The following is a 7,500-nucleotide window of genomic DNA, read 5'->3' on the forward strand; positions in this document are numbered from 1 at the left end:
TGAAGGAGGGAGAGAAGGAGAGAAGAGATGGAGAGAAGAGATGAAGGAGGAGAGATGGAGAGAAGAGATGGAGGAGGAGAGAAGAGAGTAGAGGTGGAGGAGGAGAGATGGAGAGAAGAGATGGAGAGAAGAGATGGAGAGAAGAGATGGAGAGAAGAGATGGAGGAGGAGAGATGGAGAGAAGAGATGGAGAGAAGAGATGGAGGAGGAGAGAAGAGAGTAGAGGTGGAGGAGAAGAGATGGAGATAGAGGAACAGATAGAGATGGAGAGAAGAGATGGAAAAGGAGAGAGGAGAAGGAGAGAAGAGATGGAGGAGGAGAGATAAAGGTGGAGGAGGAGAGAAGAGATATACAAACACACTCACACACTCACACACGACTATATATATACTAGTGCAATATACAGCCGCGGAAAAAATTAAGAGACCACTTCAAAATTATCAGTTTCTCTGGTTTTACTATTTATTGGTATGTGTTAAAGTAAAATGTACATTTTTGTTTTATTCTATAACCTACTGGCAACATTCCTACCAAATTTCAAATAAAAATATTGTCATTTAGATCATTTATTTGCAGAAAAATGACAATTGGTCAAAATAGCAAAAAAGATGCAGTGTCTTCAGATCTCGAATAATGCAAAGAAAACAAGCTCATATTCATTTTTGAACTACACAATACTAATGCTTTAACTTAGGAAGAGTTCAGAAATCAATATTTGGTGGAATAACCTTGATTTAAAATCACAACTTTCATGTGTCTTGGCATACTCACCACCATTCTTTCACATTGCCGTTGGGTGACTTTATGCTACTCCTGGCGCAAGAATTCAAGCAACTCGGCTTCTTTTCATGGCTTGTGACCATCCATCTTCCTCTTGATCACATTTCAGAGGTTTTTTATGGGATTCAGGTCTCGAAATTGGGCTGGCCATGACAGGTCCCTGATCTGGTGGTACTCCATCCACACCTTTACTGGCCTGGCTGTGTGGCATGGAGCATTGCCCTGCTGGAAAAAACACTTCTCAGAGTTGGGGAACATTGTCAGAGCAAAAGGAAGCAAGTTTTTCTTCCGGGACAACGTTGTACTTTGCCTGGCTGAGGTTTGTAAAAGACCATAAGGATTGAAAAAGCGGACTGGAGGGTCTTCTAAGTTCGTCTTCTCTGATGAGTCCAATTTCACAGTAGGTGCAAGACTCTGTGGCTTGTAGGCCTCTCCAGGTCTCCCTCTAACCATCAGACGACCATGTGTTGGGCAAAGCTGAAAATTGGACTCAGAGAAGACGAACTTAGAAGATGACCTTCAGTCCGCTTTTTCAATCCTTATGGTCTTTTACAAACCTCAGCCAGGCAAAGTACAACGTTGTCCCGGAAGAAAAACTTGCTTCCTTTTGCTCTGACAATGTTCCCCAACTCTGAGAAGTGTTTTTTCCAGCAGGGCAATGCTCCATGCCACACAGCCAGGCCAGTAAAGGTGTGGATGGAGTACCACCAGATCAGGGACCTGTCATGGCCAGCCCAATTTCGAGACCTGAATCCCATAAAAAACCTCTGAAATGTGATCAAGAGGAAGATGGATGGTCACAAGCCATGAAAAGAAGCCGAGCTGCTTGAATTCTTGCGCCAGGAGTAGTATAAAGTCACCCAATGGCAATGTGAAAGACTGGTGGGGAGCATGCCAAGACACATGAAAGTTGTGATTTTAAATCAAGGTTATTCCACCAAATATTGATTTCTGAACTCTTCCTAAGTTAAAGCATTAGTATTGTGTAGTTTAAAAATGAATATGAGCTTGTTTTCTTTGCATTATTCGAGATCTGAAGACACTGCATCTTTTTTGCTATTTTGACCAATTGTCATTTTTCTGCAAATAAATGATCTAAATGACAATATTTTTATTTGAAATTTGGTAGGAATGTTGCCAGTAGGTTATAGAATAAAACAAAAATGTACATTTTACTTTAACACATACCAATAAATAGTAAAACCAGAGAAACTGATAATTTTGAAGTGGTCTCTTAATTTTTTCCGCGGCTGTATACTAGTGCAAGCTTGTAATAATGGATATATGCATTTTAAATCACTATATATTAGTTATATATATTAAGTACATGTATTAATAATATAGAATCAACACAAAGGGATGTTATTTGAGTTCAACACAGGAGACTATTTTGAGATGAATTAAATTCTTGGCCAAGGCCTGGAGTTTTGATTATGGGTGAGGCGAAATATTCAGGGATATATATATATATATATATATGTATGTACACACACACACACACACACACACATTGGCATGAGTATGATGTGCACTTAAAACACGCGTGCGTGTGAGTGCAGAATGTAGAGTGATGGCATATTGTGCGTGTGTGTGTGTGTGAGTGAAGAATGTAGTGATGGCATGTTCTGACTCTGTGTGTGTGTGTATGTGAGTGCAGAATGTAAAGGGATGGCATATCTTCGTGTACGTGTGTGTGTGTGTGTGTGTGTGTGTGTGAAGTTGATCATGTGCATCTAGGGTTATGGGTATCTAGTTAAGGACAGAATGAAGTGTGTGTGACAGATCTCATGCTCTTTGATGCTGTAACCACTGCAAAAACGTGTATCCATGGTGACCATTAAGACCGCTGTATCCATGGTGACCATTAAGACACATGTATCCTTGGTGACCATTAAGACAGATGTATCCATGGTAACCATTATTGCACATGTATCCGTGGTGACCATTAACACACATGTATTCCATATTAATAAAGATTTTTCTATCAGATATAAAGGAACCAATGTTGTCAAAATCTCTTTCTCTCTTTCGCATGCACACACACACACACACAAATAGATAACACCACAAACATTCAAGTTAATTAATGTATTAATTCTATATACCACATACATATGCCCACATACACCTTAACACACACACACACACACACACACCCATACATACAGTGGGGAAAGTAAAAGTAAGTATTTGATTACGCAAGTTTGCTCACTTGCAAAGAAATGCGTGATCTATAATTGAAATTGTAGGTCTATTGCAACAGTGAGAGACAGGACATCAACCAAAACTTCCAGAAAACCTTAACCTGACTCAGTACTTGGTGGAGCAACCCTTGTTGGCAAGCACAGACGTCAGCCATTTCTTCTAGTTGGTCACCAGGTTTACACACACACACACACACACACACACACACACACACATACACATCCCAGGAGGTCCACTCCATCCTCTCTAAATCCTTAAGGTTGCATTTAAAATGTCCTGGCTGAGGGAAGACACAGACACACACACACACACACACACACATACACACACTCACAGACACACACATTTGTAATGTCCTGGCTGAGGGAAGGAGGTTCTAGCCCCCTAGATTCCACGGTACATGTCCCCTTCTAAAGTCCCCTTGATGCGGTGGACTCATCCTGTACCCTTGGCAGAGGAACAGCCCTAAAGCACACACACACACACACACACACACACACACACTAACCCTAACCCTAACCCTTGGCAGAGAAACAGCCCTAAAGCATAATGTTTCCACCTCCATGCTTGACAGTGGGGATGGTGTTCTTGGGGTCGTATTCAGCATTCTTCCCACTCCAAACGCGGTGAGTCGAGTTGATGCCAAAGAGCTCGATTTTGGTCTCATCTGACCACACACACACACACACATACACACACACACATACACACACCCACACACACACACACACACACATACACACACATACACACACCCACACACACACACATACACACACACACACACACACACACACACACACACACACATCTCATCTGACCACATCACGTTCTCCCAACACACACCCACACACACACACACACACACACATCTCATCTGACCACATCACGTTCTCCCAACACACACACACACACACACACACACACACACACACACACACACACACACACACACACACACATCTCATCTGACCACATCACGTTCTCCCAATCCTCCTTAAAATCTAGGGGGTAAAAAACAGCCGATGCGTATCGATTTCCGTTTTTAGCGAGAGAGATACGACTACATCGATGCGTGAAGTCCCAGGTGAACCAGTCTTTGCCCGATTAAAAAGTTATGAACCGGTTCCCAAGCGTTTGTCTCTCCCCAAAACACTCACTCGCTGACCTGTTGCATTTGATCTCAGTCAGAACAATGAAAGCCTGTCATTGGCCAAAGCCTGCATAGCATAAGCCTATCAGGCTGTATTCTCACAAATAACGCCCCAAGGTACATGGAGGTACATGGAGGTATTATATAGACCTGGAGAGAATGACAGATTTCAACTCCCATTCATTTCAATGGCCAATGCTATGCTAGCTACGCTATTCATTTCAATGGCCAATGTTATGCTAGCTACTTCAGCCAAGGAAGATAAATCGTTGTTGATTGCTCGATTCTACAGACATCCTTGGATTTAAATAATTATAATAATAAATAAGAGAATAGTTGTATCGTTAACAATTATGTTTTACATTTATAGTAATTTTTCAGAGACCGAGCCATCGTGATGTCCTAACATAAATAAAAGCACTATACGAACACTGCAAATGGCAGTGAATAAATAAATAAGCACTAAACTCAATTGCGTGAATGGCCATAGTGGAAAAGAATATGGCCATAGTGGAATAGAATGGACACATCTACATTCTGCAACAATACCTCAACCTTTGCACCGGTGGAATTCGGTCTGGCTCGCTTTCGGCCTTGTCATGATTTGATCAGTCTGAAGTTGCTTGTGCGTTGCCTGTGGAGTTAGCCCTGTTAGCGTTGCCTGTGGAGTTAGCCCTGTTAGCGTTGCCTGTGGAGTTAGCCCTAACCCTGTTAGCGTTGCCTGTGGAGTTAGCCCTAACCCTGTTAGCGTTGCCTGTGGAGTTAGCCCTAACCCTGTAAGCGTTGCCTGTGGAGTGAGCCCTGTTAGCGTTGCCTGTGGAGTTAGCCCTAACCCTGTTAGCGTTGCCTGTGGAGTTAGCCCTGTTAGCGTTGCCTGTGGAGTTAGCCCTAACCCTGTTAGCGTTGCCTGTGGAGTTAGCCCTAACCCTGTTAGCGTTGCCTGTGGAGTGAGCCCTGTTAGCGTTGCCTGTGGAGTTAGCCCTAACCCTGTTAGCGTTGCCTGTGGAGTTAGCCCTAACCCTGTTAGCGTTGCCTGTGGAGTTAGCCCTAACCCTGTTAGCGTTGCCTGTGGAGTTAGCCCTGTTAGCGTTGCCTGTGGAGTTAGCCCTAACCCTGTTAGCATTGCCTGTGGAGTTAGCCCTAACCCTGTTAGCATTGCCTGTGGAGTTAGCCCTAACCCTGTTAGCGTTGTCTGTGGAGTTAGCCCTAACCCTGTTAGCGTTGCCTGTGGAGTTAGCCCTAACCCTGTTAGCGTTGCCTGTGGAGTTAGCCCTAACCCTGTTAGCGTTGCCTGTGGAGTTAGCCCTAACCCTGTTAGCGTTGCCTGTGGAGTTAGCCCTAACCCTGTTAGCGTTGCCTGTGGAGTGAGCCCTGTTAGCGTTGCCTGTGGAGTTAGCCCTAACCCTGTTAGCGTTGCCTGTGGAGTTAGCCCTAACCCTGTTAGCGTTGCCTGTGGAGTTAGCCCTAACCCTGTTAGCGTTGCCTGTGGAGTTGGCCCTAACCCTGTTAGCGTTGCCTGTGGAGTTAGCCCTAACCCTGTTAGCGTTGCCTGTGGAGTTAGCCCTGTTAGCGTTGCCTGTGCACACATTGCATTAGAATGCCCTTATAAGGAGCTAGCGGGACATTCTGTATGCAAGTTTATCAACATGCATCTTTTCTTATATCGTATCGTGCCCATTTATCGAGATACGTATCGGATTGTCTTTGTCAGTAGAGATTCACACCCCTAACCTATTAGAATCATTCAAGTGTTCATTGGCAAACTTCAGCCGTCCGTACATATGCTTTCTTGAGCAGGGGGACCTTACGAGAGCTGCAGGACTTCAAACCATTGCGGCGTAGTGCAGCTGTTAATGTTGAGGCTACTGTCTACCACAATGGGACACAACAAACACTCTACAACACAACAGCAAGAAAGTCCCTCCTGAACATTAAACAGGCAGAGACAAAACAACACTGGACTGGACTGGACGTATACAATCTGTTAACCTGTTAACCTTACTGGAATTTGGTAGCCTGGCCATTACCAGCCTGTGACTCCATTTCATTCCGTCTTTCAGTCTGGCAAAACGCTATGCATTTTCGTTTCCGAGATGAGCGGGTGCTTAGCTTGAGGTTTAAAATCATTGGAGTTCCCTTAACCAATCAGCAACGTTTAGTAAGCATTCGGTAGATTAAACTCTTCCCAAAGCCAGTTGGGAGAAGAGCTACGATGTCCTTTCCAATCATAAAACTTGCAAGAAAATACTCTTGTTCTCCTTTTCATTTTCTGATGTTCTCGAGAGTTGAGACAACTTTTCCGATAGCTTTTCGTGTCTTTTCCTCCAAGACGAGTTTTGCGTCACAGCTCTGAACTGTTCGCTGATTGGTCCTACAGGATTTTGAGTCCTGGAGACGATTGTCAACGGGGTTGGGCCAGACTGAGTATGAGCTTGAAATCAATTCAGGCGGAAATACGTAGGCTGGTGTCACCAGGCTAGGGATTTGGGGGCCTCTGGCTGACAGGGAGAACGTACACTTAAGATCTCTACATGGAGAAATACACCAGAATCAAACAGACGTGATCTGGCACTCCGCGAGTAGGCGAGCGCACATGAGACATATACGTTGTTGAGACTCTTATATATATTACTAAATATCTTACTCAAAACAAATAGCTACACGTAGCCTATAAACGTTGTTGAGACTCTTAAAGATCTTACTCATTCTCGTGGTTGAAAGTCGGTAACAACAGAGAAAAATTCCTACACGGTCAAGCAATGTCATTTATTACGTTTTACCAATCCAACTTACATTACCACTGCACACTCACAACCTTACAGATAATGTATAGAAGTTGTACTAGCATTTGTATTCAAAGTTTACACTTTAATCTACCAAAGTACTCACCGTTTAACAATACAACTTCCACAACATTGGCGCAAGATATATGGGGTATGAGCAGTAGTAACATTGGCAGCAATAGTTAGTATGTATGCATGTAAATTTCCCAACAAGGGAGAAAAACACCTTGGACGTCACTGTTATGCTAATGCCAGCATATAGGCCCAGAGTGAAAGTGGAAAAAGCGGTTCGGAAATCGCGCGATAAAAAAAAATGTATGGCGTTGAAATGGGCTTGCGTTAACGCCGTTAATAACGCGTTGAAAAATCAGCAATAATTTTAACTAATGCCAAATCAAATTGGAGAAACTATTTCTCATGAAATATTTATTATGATTATGATTATGAACGTTGGCAAAATTACATCAAATCAGCAACACACACATTTAAACAGGTTAAAAATACAACACACACATTTAAACATGTTAAAAATACAACACGCACATTTAAACAGGTTAAAAGGTTAAAACGTAAAAAGGT

The sequence above is a fragment of the Sprattus sprattus genome, assembly GCF_963457725.1.
Source record: "Sprattus sprattus genome assembly, chromosome: 15".
Taxonomy (NCBI): Eukaryota; Metazoa; Chordata; class Actinopteri; order Clupeiformes; family Clupeidae; genus Sprattus; species Sprattus sprattus.